This window comes from Chinchilla lanigera, unplaced genomic scaffold (genome assembly GCF_000276665.1).
Source record: "Chinchilla lanigera isolate Chin_1 unplaced genomic scaffold, ChiLan1.0 scaffold00017, whole genome shotgun sequence".
NCBI classification, from domain to species: domain Eukaryota; kingdom Metazoa; phylum Chordata; class Mammalia; order Rodentia; family Chinchillidae; genus Chinchilla; species Chinchilla lanigera.
Window position 1 is genome coordinate 22,613,729 of NW_004955418.1, and position 17,271 is coordinate 22,630,999.

The 17,271-nt window shown below is 38.3% G+C and overlaps 1 protein-coding gene across 13 annotated transcripts in view; it reads left to right on the plus strand.

Moving 5' to 3' along the window:
• Window positions 1–17,271, plus strand: part of Mef2c (myocyte enhancer factor 2C) — a 164,047-nt gene that overhangs the window by 76,341 nt on the left and 70,435 nt on the right. The window lies entirely within an intron of this gene.

Genomic DNA, 17,271 nt, shown 5'->3' on the forward strand with positions numbered 1-17,271 from the left:
GTAGACTGTTTATGGCATTTCCCCCAGATGCGTTAAGGGTGCTAAAAGCACTGTGAACTTATGAATGTCCATGATGAGAAGTTTTGTGAATTAACTGGAAATCTTTTACATGTAAATCTCTTACATGTAAGGAGAAAAAATCACCTTAACTGTTAGAAATACAGTCTAGACGTTCCTGATTATTCACTTTTTCCTTCAACATGAATTTTAAATGGAAGCTGTACTTGTGTGACATGAATAGCTTAATAAGTAGGAGTTAATAAGCATAGCATTACTACACGGCATGCATCATCAAACAAAGATATTCTTATAGTCATGGGAACGAGGCCTTTTGCAGTCATTTATTTCAAGGTTTACAATGTAGGCCAAATACTCTGCATAAAAATGACTTTCACTCTGTCCACCATACAAGAGACTTTGAAATATATCCAAAACTTTTTAAGATTTTACTGACAACAACAACAAAGGAAACACCCACACAAGATACTAGTAACACCAAAGATACAGGCAAAAACTTTCAGTTAATTCATTCTTTAGGTCCTGGATTTTATAAGCAGGGGCAGATGGTGTTAGGATTTTTTCCTAGCATTCCTATGACAGTGTCTGCATGATACAATTGATCAATTCCAAAGACTTTACACACGCACATGCTCAGTTTGGGAGGAAAGACTTGTGCATGAGTACCTGCGATAGTGCTCAGCTGTCTTCATGCGGGGAAAGGTGGATTTAGTTAGGCTGGGTTTGGGTAGCTAGGTGTTTGTTCACATCCTAATTAATGTAGAACAATCAAATAATCACTTTAATGTTAATCAGCAAATAATGGCCTTGAGAGAAAATGCAGGAGTACTGGATCCCAGAACAGGTATTCTATGGCCTCGGAGAGAACTGCTTTGTCTCTTGCTCATGGATGCAGAAAAAAGCTAATGATGGCTTTGGGTGGTCCACCAGACTGCAATACCCCCCAGTAGAGACGGTCATCTCCCTATTTCCCTTTTCATCTTCCTGAACATACATGGGAAACTAGAATAGATTCATTTCATTCTTATTAATTCAGTGTTATTATATATGTAAGTTATAATGAAAAGAAGTTGTTGCCTATGACACCAATTCCAGTAAGCCATTAAAACCCAAGAAGCTTTTCAGATTTTCAAGTTTATTCCCCTTTATATTATTATACGTTTTAAGGTACATGGGACAGGAGGTAGTTTGGACTGAATTAAACTGACGGATGAATAATACTGAGAGTCTTGATGGATTCCTTCAGTGTTTTCAAACATATTGTTAATTGATATAGATCAAGACCAAAAGCCATAAATGCACCAGGATTAAGCCACTACTTTTCAATTGGCTTATAGCTTGAAACTGACATTAAGCCTAAAATATTGAACATTGTGTACCATTGACTATTCTGGCCTCGTTATTTTGACTAGACTGTTTTGGATGTAGTCAAAAATTGCACAAATTCACCTTTATACTATATTAATGATGTGAGGTCATTTTTAGATTTGTGAGATTCATTAATATCTTCCTTTCATTTACAATAATAGAGGGGCTGGGGATTTAGCTCAGCGGCAAAAGCGCCTGCCTGACAAGCGCAAGGTCATGAGTTCGGTTCCTGGTACTGGAGAAAAACCGAAAAACCAAAAAACAAACAAACATACAATAATAGAAAACAAAATTTGTGGGCTGAATTCATGAATTTCCATTGTGCTTTATAGACCTAAATCTCACATAGCGATACAAGAATTTTAACACTGTACTTTTGGGCTAACAAATGAACTTGTAAATAAGTTTAAGTATAGTTACATCTAAATGTAGTGCTACTCTCAGGTATGTTAAAAGTCACAATTTGGGGAAAAGAAAAAATTATCTAATTTCACTTTAAGCCTTAAAAATGAAGTCTTTAATTTTATTCTGTAGGATTTAAGGTCTAGTTATTCTTTTCTTCACCAGAAAGACACAATAGGCCCTGTAATTCCATACTCTTAAACAGAGTTAATAAAACTGAACCTTCCCATGTATAAATAAATATTTCAGTGATCATTGTTAGATGGCTCTTGACAATTTTAAACAGCTCTACTACATGTTAATATTCATCTCTCCACTCCTCCAAGAGTGGGCCAAAGAGCTATTTGGGAGGAAGCCTCAAATATATAGGTCACCTCTGATAATCAAAGCCAGCATATCTATGGAGGCAACCCTAACCCAGGCTTCCTTTAAATGGTCTGTTCACACGTTGAAAAGAAAAGTGTTCAGGGGCTGGGGATTTAGCTCAGCAGCACAGCACCTGCCTGGCAAGCGCAAGGTCGTGAGTTTGATTCCCGGTACCAGAAAAAAAAAAACAAAAAAAAGAAAAGAAAAGTGTTCACGACTTTGCTCTTTTTGAAGTTGCCTGCCCTCGGGTAGACTGTCCAGGGAACCTTCACACAATGCTCAGCATCGTCTTTTCTTAACAGTCCCGAAGACTGCTCTGCCATGGCGATGCTCTCTGTGGCCACGCACAGAACAGGGTGTGGATTACCAGACAGAGGAATAGTGGCTAACAGTGTGAACTGGAGTGCTGCAGAGCTGATGGGCTGAACTGGGTACCATTAAGAAGTATAACTGGTGTAAGACAGCATGGCGCATTGTTCAACCGAGTTCCGCCTTTGTCCTTTCTCAGGGAAGTAGAAATGAGGAAGGTTCAGAAGCTCCAGGTGTATCCATAAAACACTTGAGGAGAGGACAGAAATGACCAGTTTTTTTGTGTTTTTAATTTCATTTCCAAGTTCATGAAAACTACTTTTGATACTTTTCATCTAAACAAGATGGCTTTCTTAAGCAAATATATAATAGTAAATAAGATCGTGAATTGTCAGATTCTTACAGATATGTTCAGGAAGCTTAATGAAATAGTTACCAATTATGTTCCAAGAGCTACATACATATATTGTTTTATTTAATCCTCAGTAATCCCATTTTATAGCTGAAAAGTTCGATTCTTTGCTAAATCAATAAATCTTACTAGTCAGCAATGTGCCTAATACTAAGTAATCAATGACGAATCAGAATTCCACCCAGACTACCATCTGCCACCCGGTGTTATGGTTTATGTCTGTGTGTCCCCTCAAAGCCTCATGCGGTCATGGGGCAGGCTTTTAAAGTTTGATTAAGGGTTTGAGAGCTGCACCCGCCCTGGGGTGGATAGTTTGCATATGTAAGGGAGAGGAGGAGAGTGCTTGAGGACATTCCTCCGCCATTCCTCCCTTGCTGCTTTTGCTGTGTTGTGTCGCCACCCTGAGCTGTAGCTCTCTGCCATGTGCCACTCTGCCTTATAATTTGCCAAGTCTGGACTGAAACCTCCACAAACTGTAAGAAAAATAAACCTTTCCTTCCTTAATTTTGGGCATCAGGTATTTTGTCCCAGCAACAAGAGAAAAGTAACCAAGACACCCGGTCAGCAGAGTTCTCTGTAAAATACAGATAGGAGATATCTGGGGCCTTGTGCAGTGTGCCTGTTACTCACCTCACCCGCAGGAGCTTGAATGCACCTGTGCACAATATATAAATGAACGAGTGTGTCTATGTTCAAGTATACTCTCACTGACAAAAACAGAAGTCAGTTGGAGTTGACGTGGGGCCCGTAGTTTGCAAACCCCTGGTGGAATGCAACAGACATCAACTGTGGAAATTTGTAACAGAAACTTTGTTCATGTGCTAGGACTGAACATACCAAGGTGCTGTGAAAGAATAGCAAAGGAAGCATCGTGTACATCCCTAAAGAGACAGGTGCTAAAGATGCGTTAGGCAGGTGACAGCTTTCTAGAGGAAACAGAATTTGCAAAGCTTCTTAAGACAGGAAAGGGTTGGCTGAGGAGCAATGGAAAGACAGTGGGACTTCTTGGTGTATGACATTAGAGAGAGGTCAGGGTAGAGTGGATGCTGGGCAGAGTCCACATCACCCTAGTTTTGAAGGTCCTCTTAAAGTCTGAGTAACTGGCCAGGGGTCATATGGTGAATACAGCCAGTGGCCAGGATCTCTCATGTTCAAAACAAAGCATGCTTTTCTCAATGCTTCTCAACAATGGCTGAGAGAATGGGCTTATGTCTGTGTTTCTCCCAGTTACATTGTGCTGCATCCAGTAACAAAGAATGGCCAAGAGCATCGTTTAGAGAAAACCAAGCCTGGTCCCAGTCCCACATCTGCCGCTGACTAGCTGGGTGCCTCTCCAAGTTGCTTAACATGCTGAGCCTCATCAGCCCCCATATGAGGACAGCAAAGATTAAAAAATAGCTCATGTCTCATAAGTATAAAGTACCTAACACATTATAAGCATTTTAGAAATTTATCCATGCGCTGTTCCTCCTCGGATTCATACTTTTCATCCTGAGGTCTTGAAGTTAATGTGGTTTCTATCAAAACAGCTCCCGTACATGTGTCATATTAAAGAATGGCATGGAACCTTCATTTCAGGAGAGCTTCATCTTAAAAGGGTACTGGGCAGATGAAAGCAAAGATGGAACAGAGTAAGCCAAGCGTGGTGGCACTGGCCTGAATCCTAGCCCTCTGGGAGAGTGGGGCAGGAGGATCACGAGTTCAAAGCTAGCCTGCTCAACTTAAAGAGACCTTATCTCAAGAAGAAACTAAAATTTTTTAAATGGCGGGCATGTCACTCAGTGCAAAGGTCCTTGGTTTAATCCTCAATTTCTCCATCTGCATTTTTTCTTTTTACCCTTAAATACCTTCACCAATTAGTTAATCACATAATTTCACCTTCTTTCATAAGGTATTTATTTTTAATTATTGGTGCCTGAATCCAATTTTTAAATGAATTTTATCCTAACATGACTCTTTTTAACAACAGAATGTAATTAGAAATGTCTTACTTTAAGAATGAAATATAGGGGCTGGGGATATAGCTCATTGGCACAAGTGCCTGCCTGGCAAGTGTAAGGACCTGAGTTCGATTCCTGGCACCAAAAAACCAAAACCAAAAAAAAAAAAAAAAAAAAGAGTGATGTATAGAAATGGGGCATACTTAGCCTGAACTTGTTTTCTTGTATGTTTGTGGTTAAAATTTTTAGCTTTGAGCCAGGTATGGTGGCACACGCCTATAGTCCTAGCACTCAGGAGGCTGAGGCAGGATTGCCATGAGTTTGAGGCCACTTTTGACTATATAGGGAGTTCAAGGTCAGCCTAGACTACATAGTGAGACCCTGTCTCAAAAAAAAAAAAAATCAGCTTTCAAAAAGGATAGGAGAGATAAATCTAAATTTATTTGTGTGACTTCTTATGAAAAGGCATTTACATATTTGACTCTCTATAAGGAGGAAATATTTACAGAATAAATATTGAACAGAAATGAGGGCCTAAAACAATGTCAAAGAAAAAAATATTTAAATATCTTAACTTTTCTTTTGTTTCATAAGATCTGGAATAGTAACTTTTTCCAGCAAACAAAATTTTGTGTAATTATCCACGCAGTATGTAGAGCACAAACTGAAGAAAGTTAGCAACCCTCTCCTGCTGATAGAACAGGAGCATTCTTTTGTACCTAAAAGAACTCCGAATTCATAGATGTTAAGTTTTCTCACATTTCTCCTTCCGATCTATTTCTGATCTATTTCTCTATGTGACTCATATATGAAAGGAACTAGGGAAAAAAGTTGGGAAAATGTGTTCATTGTAGATGTAGCTTCTGACAGTTTCCACATGCTGACATTTTCCAGCTGTATTTAGTATATTTCTGCGCTAAACTGAAAAATAAAAAGAGGGATAGTGATTCCCTTAAATGACTCTTTAAAAAGAAAAGAAATAATTTTATGCTTCATGTTCTTCTCTTTTCCATCATTTTCAGTTTTGAGAATTTTAACTAAAATTTCAAAGGAAACTCTAATGTAACTTTCCTATAAGGTAATATCCAGACTATTCCTGTATAAGAGTTAATTGTGATTTTAAATTTGGCCATTCCAGCATAGTACCTTAATGTAAAGTTTGTTGGAACTGAGACAATTTCACTCTTTAGATGTGGGGAACTGGGTGATTGAAAAATACAAATTAATTGCTTCTAGACAAGATCTTTGGTATAAAGTCTATACGTTGAGCTGTGGAAGAGAACGACACAGCCACACTGTCAAACACACTTCACTTGCCTTTTCAACTCGCAACTTCCAGGCTTGTGGGTGTTGCCGAGAATGGTGTCATAGAGTGATCCCAGTTCCTGAAGGAATACCTGGAATCTGTTTCAGATCTGGGGAGTAAGAAGTTCAGGCAGTGACAAAGTGTTTGTTTTTTTGTCTCTGGAGATTAGGCCTTCAAATATCTCATAATGATTGCGCTCTATTTGAAATAGCATTTCCACACATATTAAAAATTATATTGAGCTCATTTTGTATAAATTAAGTTGGGGTATAGCATAGCAAGACACTAGGACATGGTCTGAATGCCCTGAATTGGACTGAATACTTGCTGGATTGCCTTCTTAAGGATTCCCATGCATATAAATTAAATCCTTCTTTCATTGGTCTTAAAATCAATGAAAAAGGAAAAAAAAAGCTTATATTCAGAGTTGAAATATCGGTGATTGAAAAGGAAAACCAGAAGCAAAAACATGGCCTAAATTTTACTTTCAAGAGTTTCCAACTTGAAGGAAATCAGTAGCTAGGGTGAACACATGTGAGTGCAATAGGACGTTAGACCATTGGATACATAAGCATGCATTTTATACCTATTTATTTAAACTGCTCCTTTATTGCCAAAAAGATACTGACCCAACTACTGTCAGATGTATTCACTCGCTTTCCTTTGATAGGAAATCCAAGAGAAACCAAAATATTCAAAAGGAAAAGGATGTCTTCTGCAGAATTGTGTCACTTTATGTGAGAAATAGACTGTTCTTTGAAGTTGAGGGCATTGGGCTGTTTCTTTGTTTCACTTCTAATTAGTGTACCCTGTTATTTTAAAAAACTCTGTTGCTTCTATTTGTTGTATCTCAAAGAGCTTGTGCAGAAATTGACATGGAGTGGTCGGAAGGTGTACACACACCATTCCATTTAAGATGAGTCACTTTTTGCTTTGCAAATGCACAAACCATGTGGGTGACCTTGCATCTGAGAAACCAACTCTAAAAAATATTAACTATATAAATAGGCCACATAAACCGACAGGTCTCTTCAAAACTGTAGATTAAAAATCAAGTTGTTAATTGTTTCAAAGCCATATCCTTTGCAGTCAGAATTTCCTTAACTTCAAAAATTATTATGGTGAAAATATTTTTAATATTTACATCCAGTTGTAGTCTACTATTGAAGAAAATTGGGGAACTTTGATTTATTCTAAGAATAATGGCTTTGGCAAAAAAAAAAAAGTAACAATGAAAATCAAAGCAAATTAAAATTCCTTAATTTGCAATGTGTATTTGTGTTTCTCTTCAAATATGTTGGACCATTAATAGCAATAAAAGAAGCAATTTGAATGTTTGGAAATTTGATGTTTAATTTTAAGTTGGAACGGCTTCGCTTAAGAAATCACTAACATTTAAATAACATTTCAACAAATGGAACTGTTTGGAAACTGCAACTGAGCCAGCCTCCTGCCTTCTGTCTTACAAGGATTGATTTGGAAGGCCCTCAGGGAGAAAATATTGGAGTTCGGAGGTAAAACTGAAGCCATTGTGGAGAGGAAGAAGTTACACTCTTCCTGTTATGACAGGAAAACATAGACAAATGTGCTTCCTGAGCTCTCAATCAGCAGGGAATGAAGCATTCTTTGACCTTTATCTTAGGTACATTTTGGCTTTGTTGAACTGGTAAACATGTTTTTGCCCCCAAAATACTAATCTGGCTTATTTGATTCACCTTAGTTACAAATGATACATTTTATATAATAAGATGTAGAGAAACAAAGGTATTTTATTTTATGAGTGCTTCTACAGATTGGGTATAGAATGTAAATCAGCTCTTTAACAATCCAAACAGAACTGAACAACACAGATAAAACATTTTTAAAACATATTGCACTATCATCTTCTCTTTGAAAAGCCAAAGCATTGCCATGCTTAAAATTAAGCCAGTCACAATAAAATCTTTTAAATCCTGACAAAGTTAATAATTTTAGATCAACTTTCTCTTTTGTCATATAGGCAAATACCAGAAAACCCCTGTCTCAAATTTTAAAACTCAGACAATGTTGAATCCGTTAATAAACAAATGCACTCAATTAGCTATGAATTAATCTATCATTCATTATTTTCCTCCACTTACTGCGCAGTGCAGAAGACTGAAATTTTTATTTTCTGGTTTGGGGTGTTGAGTTTAAGTGAAGAGCTCATTGGGTCGTAAGTTCCGTAATCGAAGCTCTTTATTTTCATCTTTTTGTCGTGGTCAGAACTGTAGGAACCAGTTCTTGAAAATCTTTTGGATATGTGACTGTATTTCAGGGAAACAGGGCCCAGTTTGCTTGAGGCAAACGAGGACAATGGTCCCCTTTGCAGGAGAGCATGCTGCCGTCTCATCCTCCAGAGTTATGCTGGAGGGCTGCGAGCACATGGCAGCAGTCTGCTTGAAAGAGTCCCTCACTGCTCTTTAAAGAGCCTTTCATTTGCGACGGCAGACCCATCATTGTATAAAGGAGCGCTTGTCTAGAACACAAGGCTGCAGTGGCGTTGCTTCCTCCCACCGAGAGTAATCATCAAGCCTAAAGCTCCAAGCCTTCTTAATGACAGACTGAATTAAACAAAATAAAACTAAAGAGGGACACTTCAGAGCAGTCACAGCATTACATACTGTCAGGAACAAGGGAGGGCAGAAGCAGAGCATTTAGGAGGGCATGTCCCTTTTCTCCAATTAAAGATTGCCGTTACAGACTCTTGACTCCATCCGTAACACTTTAAACACAGAGGACGCCCCAGCGGCTCGTGGATTACAGAGTACATTGTCTCCAGGAAGGGTCTCTCTTGTCACTCGGTAGTCACCCAGCTTCCGTCACTGGGAGGAAAGAGAGATTATCTAGTTGGGATGGAGGCGCACGCGATCTAAAAGATTTTCATAGAATGAGAGCTATGTTACTCACGACTCCATCCAGAGGGAAAAAAAGGACAAAATCTAAAAAGGTTGAAATTAGAAATAACACATATATTAGTCCTAAATGCACCCTGAAATGAGAAATTACCGTTACTTTGTGTTAAAGAAATGGGAAACCAGCCAAAAGTGCACATCACTGTCCACCCAACGAGCACAACAAAGTTTAATTCAGTAAAAAATATAGTGACTGATAGGAAGAAGTATCTGAGACCATCGGTGAAATTAGCGTTGCCTCCCTTAGCGATGTGTCTGCAGTTAGTCTTCAGTTACTCTTACAGACGAGGGTAACGGTAGTTTGCAAAGGTTCTTTCCTTTGATTTGTTCGCAGCTGTTTTCTGTAGGGCACAAGAACTCCCAGTTCATGTGGAGAACAGTCCCTCTAGGTGACTCCACAGTGCAGTTCTGGCTGGCAGGGTGAATGGATGGGGCAGCCCCTTGGAGCAGGGACAGATTATTGAAATTGCCTTTCCATCACACAGTCGTCAAAGGAGTGTCCCTTCCCTGTAGGAAATGACAGGGGACTTCTCTATTTGGGGAATTGTTCTTTCTCTTGCCTGTGTGTAAATCAGAGGCCCGTTTTCTTTATTCTGGCTGTTAGCAGACCTGAATCTGCTATCAACTAAACTACTTCCCGCTGGGTGAACTTTAAGCCTCTATAAATACACAAGCAGTGTGAGCCCAGGAGGGTGTGCATGGGACTCTTGCCATTTTCAGGGAAATGGCCTGTGTTACCAAGGGCCACCCAAGCTGAGGGCTTTGGTTTATTGTTGGAACCAGAAACCAGCTTGTTCTCAAGTTAGTAATTTTTTTTACTTTCACCTAGAAAGCTATCCTTATATCAATTAATGTCATCCACTATTTCTGACATTTCCTTCTGTCACATCACCAGTGAGGGTGCCTATATGCTGCTCACTGAGCAGCTATTCATTTTGATTGCCAAAAATGCAAAATTCTTCCGTGTATATGTTCATTCACTCAACGTTTAGCCTAGTATTGCTCTTGACTTCAGGTTGCGAGGATGTGACCAGCCAGGAGTTGGCTTGGACTTTAAGGAAAAGCCCAGGCTCTAATTGCAAGAGAGTTGGACAGAAGTAAATAACGGTAGCACAAGTTGACTGGCCTTAGGAGAGCAACCTTTTACATGGAGCAAGACATAGCCAAGTCTGGCACATCCGAGAAAATATACTAGCTGGCTTGTAGTGTTTCACAATCGACAGATCATTCACTTTTATTGTGTCCTTTATTTCACCTCGCAAAATTCCATATAATGCCTGTTATTTCCTACATTTTACAAGTGAAGAAATAAGTTCAGGTGAGTTAAGCATTTACCAAAGGGCACCCAACTCATAAATGCCAGAGTCCAGAAGACTTTCAGTTTCCATGGTTTTGCTCCCATACTACACTGCCAGGAGCGATACATATACCTTACTTTTTAAAAAGTACTTTAAGGGATAGAGATAGAGCTCAGTGATAGAGCTCTCCCTGATGTGCTTGTACTGTAGCCCTGGGTTTGATCCCTAGCACAGCCCAAGAAAAGTGTACTGCCTATTTTGTCATTGGACAATTATTGTTCCATTTATTTTTAGCACATCACATAAGGTCTACTCAAATTCTTTACACTTTTTTTGTATCTTTTTTAATAAGAAGAGAAAGGGAATTCATTTTACTCCTTGAAATAAAGAAATTGTACTTAATAATTATAACATACTGATGGGATTTGAGAAACTAAAACATAAGACATTCTGTAGGGTAAAGCCACAGCGGGGAATGCTGGTTTTGAACCATTTTACCCATCATTTTTATCTTCTCCTTTACCTAAAGATCTGCACTGCCTAAGCATAGAAGCTAAACATCTAAAAACTAGAATAAGTGTTAGAAACATCTTCTGTGCAGACCTTGACATCCAACTGTATCTGAACTTGGTCAGATTGGGTCTACCCCTGGGGCGATCCAAGCACTAGATTTCCCTTCTTTTGAGCTCCTTACGATTTCCATCAGTACTTTCTATTTTTACTCTATAGAACAAAATAAAATAACTCGTATGCCTCTTCACATGGCCACAATGCTTCAGACCTTACAAAATGTTGAATGCTTGATTTTAACGTTGTTGTTGGTGGTGGTGTGAGGCATACCGGATTCCCTCAATGACTCCTCATGCAAAATGGTTCTCAGGCTCTATGTGAATCTGTTTGCCATCCTGTGGATGCCCTAACTCTGTCAGCACCTTCTTAAAGTGTAACTCAGCACTCAATACGCAGCACTCACTCCGAGATGGTTCTGACTAACAGAAGGATCGGAAGAGTAGTGAATTCCCACTGTGTTGTGCTATAATTTTTGATCCTTTTCCCAAAATCAACTACCATGTTAATTTTCCTCTGAACCTGAGCTTGTGTGATTGTTTTTTAAAATATGTGACTACAGACTTTTAAGTTACTGCTATTGATTCATCTCTTTTGTGCCTTCCTTCCTAAAGTCTGAAGAGGGAGCAATGGATTGAGACTCTATCACCTATTGGGCTACTTCTGTCTGCCAGAGTTACGTTGCATGCGGATCTAGTATGAATTCTTCTAAACCAATGGGGAAAATATTGCATGGGGCAGGAATGTTCCTGAACTTCATTGTAGTTTACTAGAGACCTTCCATAAATGCAACATTGATCAATTAATTTGTGCTCTTTGAGTATAGTTCTTCAGTCATGTTTAAGTCAGCTAATTACCACCAGTCAGCCTTAAATCTATAATTTTGAAGCTTTCATTAGATTCCTGCATATTCTTTAAAATGTAGAGCTCTCAAGAAAATTCAGTGAGTTTTTTGCTCTGTGAACCTGGTCATTCTGAGCCTTTGATCCTCTCTTTTCTCTCTGGATCCTGTGATTATAAAATTGAGTTTTTATCTTGAGATTTTTCTATTCTTCAGGATGAATCATCCATGCAAGGAAGAAAAACTACTTGTTTCTGAATTTTAAGTCTAGAGCACCTGTACATGTATGTTTCTCTCCCAAAATTCGTCAGTTTCTCTGTTATAAATCTAAGCTAGCACAATTATTTTCCCTCAAGAATATATACAATATATTATATATATATTGAGTCTACTAATGAGAATTTGAATTGTCAAAAGGCAAGTAAAAAGGTCTCTACTTTTAACAAAAAATTGTACTGAGATGGTCAGACTTTAGCATTTCTGTTTTACACTTCACTTGTTCAGCAAACAGACATTCAGTGTCCACTGCCAGCATCTGTGTGAGCCCTGAGCTGGGGTCTGTCAGAACTCAAAAGCCAGCGAGAGAGAGAGAGAGAGACTCATAAACAGGCTACTCCGTCGCGTAGACTAAGCCTAAGCTTGTAGAAAGTGCTGGGGGACAGCAGCTTCTTAGAAGCTGGCATTTGAACTAAGCATGCAGGTGATCGGTGGGCAGATAGGGGGGTCAGGGAGGGGGCATCCTACCACAATCAGTTTCCACCAAGTGCAAGGTGAGAAATACCCATGAAGGTAGATTTCATTTCACGTTAATCCTGACTGAGTTCACACCTACTACGTATTATTGTTCTTGCTCAGTCTAGAGAAAAATTTGGTCTGAAAACAAAAACTGAATTCACCCAGCTCGAGATAAAAATACAATTTTAAATCATTAGACATGATTGAAACTATAATTTCATAGCCCAGATTGAAAATGTAACTCTATTGCCCAAAGACGGCATTTTGTTCCAAATAAAACAAGTTCTTTTTAAGCGTTAAGGAATTAAGTGACTCCTATTCCAGCCAAAAAGCATTGACAAGTGCTTGAGATACTACTTTTCGTAATAGAAACCACAGTACCCAGGGACAGTGTCTGACACGGGCAACACTTGATAAACGTGACTCAGCATAGTATTTAGCATGTAGAAAATGCTTGATGAAGATTGGCCAAAACACTTTTAGGTATCTGTGATAGATATCCCTAATTTTTTTAGAGCTGAATTATGTAGTGCTGTATTTAATGACTATACATTTTCTTCACCTCAAACTCCCAATCTCTGATTCACACCTAGTAAGTCCTAAAGTCATTGTCAACATAAAATATTGGATGTCTGCCCTTATGGTAAGCTATAAAATTCAGAGTTACTATAGAATTTCACATGGAGACATCCTTATAGAACATGATGATTACATTTGAGGCTTTTAAAATTCAGCAGGCAAAGAAAATAGCATAAAACGATCAACGTTTACCTTGTAGTTTTGTTTTTCATGCATATGTGCTTATTAAATCTCTTAGTTCTGAAAACTAGATGTTGAATTACAGTGTCCACTTAAATAATATTGGATTTATTCTTCTCTTGATGTACCATGATTGAGGTAAACACTGGGAAGAGCATCTCTTTGCGTACCTACCATAAAACCAGCTTTCTGCCTCAACTAAAGTTCAGAGTATGCTATCAAAATAGAAACATGGACGGTGCCCATTAAAAACCATTGTCAAGTTATGAAAAATGTAATCATTACAATACATTGTTATATTTAAATATAAAAGCTCTGAATTGCAATCTTTGTCATTGAATGGCATATTTTAAATGAAGAGTAATATCTTAGATCTCTTTAGAGAGCTTAATGCTTAAAAACAATTTTATCCAAAGATGAACAATGAGAAAAAGCATTATAAAACACATTTGAGTATGCTATGATGAATATGAACATAATACAGAATTAAATTTAGAGCAATTAAGAAGAGATTTTGGAAGATATTTTCTTTAATGCTTTAATATAGTCATTTCAGTTTGCAGTTTTAATAAAAAGAAGCCATATGCACTGACTTTTTGACAGGTATTATTAAATACGGATGCATTATCCACAGCCTATTTGGTTACACAAAAGTTGAGGAGAATCTAAGAGTAAACACAAATAGTGGTTTTTAGTGCTATTTCTGTGCTGAAATATTCTTTGATGGTGAGTGTCGTAACGTGCTAAATTCTGAGGTTTTACTACAACAGAAACCATACTGTATTGAGACATTCCACCTACGGTTTGTGGTCATGATGTCTGATTAAAAGTGGTTTTAGATATATGAAAGTATTTTGGTCATTGCCTTCTTACTGAGCCTGTCTTGTAGCCTATTTCACTCCATAAAAGACCAGTGTAGTTGTGTATCTAAATGTCCTCTGAAAGAAATATTAAAATACTGTGTTGGGTAATTGGTGATTATACCTCTTTATCCATTTCAATAATAGTCTTTAACCCATCCTTAACATTAACCATAACTTGTGTGAATGGACCAGAATAAAAGTTACTATGGTATGTGATAACCAGGTATAAAATAAAATGGTAGCTTTATTTTTTTACAAGTACACTAGAAAAACAGTAAAATAGGAGGTTAAATAATGCTGTTTACTCCAGAGAAAAGTTGTCCAAGTCAAAATATAAATAACATGTCTGAGTAGATATTGATAGGATGAAATGGCTAGTTGATACCTAAATACTTTATTTTCCAAAAGATGCCCAGCAAGGACAGTTTACCTTTATGTTTCTATCAGAAATAGCAACATCCTCAACAGTAAAGACATATATTTTGTTAGTTCTCCTTTTCCTATTAAGCCAACTGAGAAACAGATGGGAGCTAAGATTTATGGAGCATTTACTGTAATCACTATACTGCATACTGTAAATATATTATTTTATGTAGTCCTCACAGAAGAGATTTTATCTCCATTTTACATAAGATAAATCAAATTCTGAGAGGTTATGTGAATTTCTCATGTCTATCAATTGCAAATGCAGCATTCCAAGCCAGGGTTCTCTGACTCCAAATCCCACCTTCTTTCCAGTCTACCATTCAACCTTCAAATGTGATAAAAATTCTGTAATATTAAGCTAAACATACATTTATCTTTTTAAAAATTCTGTATATGAACTGCTAGAAAAATTTCATGGAAATAGCTAACATACCATTTTGTATAACATATTTGAACTTGATATTTCTGAAGACTGGACATAATGGCTTCCCTTACTGAGTTATTTATACCACAGATCTTTTCCATGTACCCACATGTGTCTACACTGAGGGTAGAGCAGTGAGCAAATTAATAATGCATTTAAGTGGGAGAGATCCACGTTTAATAAATCATTACACAGAAAGTATACCAACTGTAGAATATGATGTTGGCTCTTATGCACACATAAAAGAGGATAGGTAAAATAATAAACATTCACAAAAATGTGGAGAAATGCAGAGATTAGGAAGTCAGATTCTTGCCTGCTAGCCCACAGGTGGTAAACACACAGATTTAGGTGTGGGGCTTGGAAGCACAGAGGAGCACCATACAAACCTCATTCTGAGGTTTCTAGTTGGGACAGCTGAGCTAATGACGAGCTGAGATGTGGAACCCAGGCCGGAAGTGGATTGGAGAGTGACGATGAGGAGGTTGTGCTTGGAGCTTTCCACATTCCAAAGACATTTCAGGAGATGCAGACTGGAGAACATCCATCGGGCATCTGGAGACACAGGAGGCGAGAGAAGGGAGCTAGATTTAGAAGTTACAAAGAAATGGTAGAAAAAAACCTGAGCTGGCCCCTGCAGATGGATTGGATGTGAAAATGAAGTGGGGGAATCTAACTCCTTCCTCCTGAAAATAATAGGTAAAGTAAACTAATCATCATGTACCAGAGAATGTGCCTCAAAATCCTAGTTATGAAGAATCATAGGAAGTGCTTCTCAGAGTAAAAGAAAATAAGCGAAGAAACGAATGGTTCTGTAAACAGTAGGGTTGGAAAGCAGATTAAACAAAGCTTAAAAGATTCCCAACCAGCCTGGCACGCTGGCTCACTCCTAAAATCCCAGTACTCGACAGTTGGGCTGGGGGACAGGGAATTTGAGTCCAACCTGGGCAATATAGCAAGGCGCTGTTTCAAAATAAAGAATAAAATGTCTGGGGTTGTAGCTCAGTGTAAAGGCCCTGGGTTCAATTTCCAAGTACTACAAAAGGAAGAAAGAGGAGAGAGAGAGGGGGGGAGGAAAGAAAAGGGGAGAAAGAAGGAAGAGAGGGAGGGAGGGAAGGAGAGAGAGAGAGAAGGAGAGAGAGAAGGGAGAGAAGAAGGGAGGACAGAGGGAAGAAGGAAGAAAGAAGAGAAAAAAGAAAAACCAAAAGAAAGAGGGAAAAAAATAAAATTCTCAGACTTTATTAGTGTCTCGTTTTCCAAACCTGTAGAGTCACTGAACTTTCTCGGAGCATTTTATTGGAATGATATTCTACATCATGGGTGTCCAACCTTTTGGATTGTCTGGGCTACACTGAGTACAGAAGAGTTGTCCTGGGCCGCGTATAAAATATGTAATACAATTAGTGCATGTAACTAAGAAAACTTCCTTATTTTTACATTTTAACTTATTACATTACTTTACAAAACAACACAGGCCTGTTTAATAATTAAGAAAACTTGCATATCTCTTTAACAATCATAAACGCCTTATCTTTCCCGGCCTACACATGTAAGTAGTTTGAACTATCATTGTAATTCCCACACATGTGGTGGGTGCAGTAGTAGTAGAGTTAGCAGTGCCCTGCACTTTCTGCTACACAACATTCTGTTGTCGCCTACAGAATCCAGGAGTGAGCACACACAGTCGGGTTATGAAAATCTCATAGCAATGTTAAATACTTGCAATCTGCACTCCTAGCTGTCCAGGGGCCACCTGAAGCCCTTGGGCTGGGAACTGCACACATTTGTTCTACACACTATCCTGCTGGGAAACATTGAACCATAGTGGGACTAACCATTAAGAATTTTCATGCCTTGTAGTGGGCAGACTGGAGTGACAAGCCAAAATCTAATTGAAAGAAGTTTAAAATGAGAAACATAAAATATTCTCACTTACATTTGGTAGGATTAGAAGGATGGGAAGAGAGGATTTGGCAGGTAGGAAGAAGACAAAACTAGGGAACAGGGAGCTGAGCAAGGTTTAGCAGACTGAGGTGAGTGGCGTAGGGAGTAGCTTCCGCCAGGAAGACCACCTAAGACCGGAAACTGCTGGACAGGTGACTGAGGAACCTGGGAAATAGCTGAGTGCAAACTTGAGAAACATTTTCAGAGAGGGAATTGTGGAATTTGGTAATAGATTAGATTAAAAGAAAGAAAAATCAGAGATAACACAGTTTCTGGCTTGATAGAGGAAGAAAGATACACAGAAGAATGAAACCAAAATCTTAACAGTATTGTGGCTAAAGTACTTCCTAGTGTCTACTG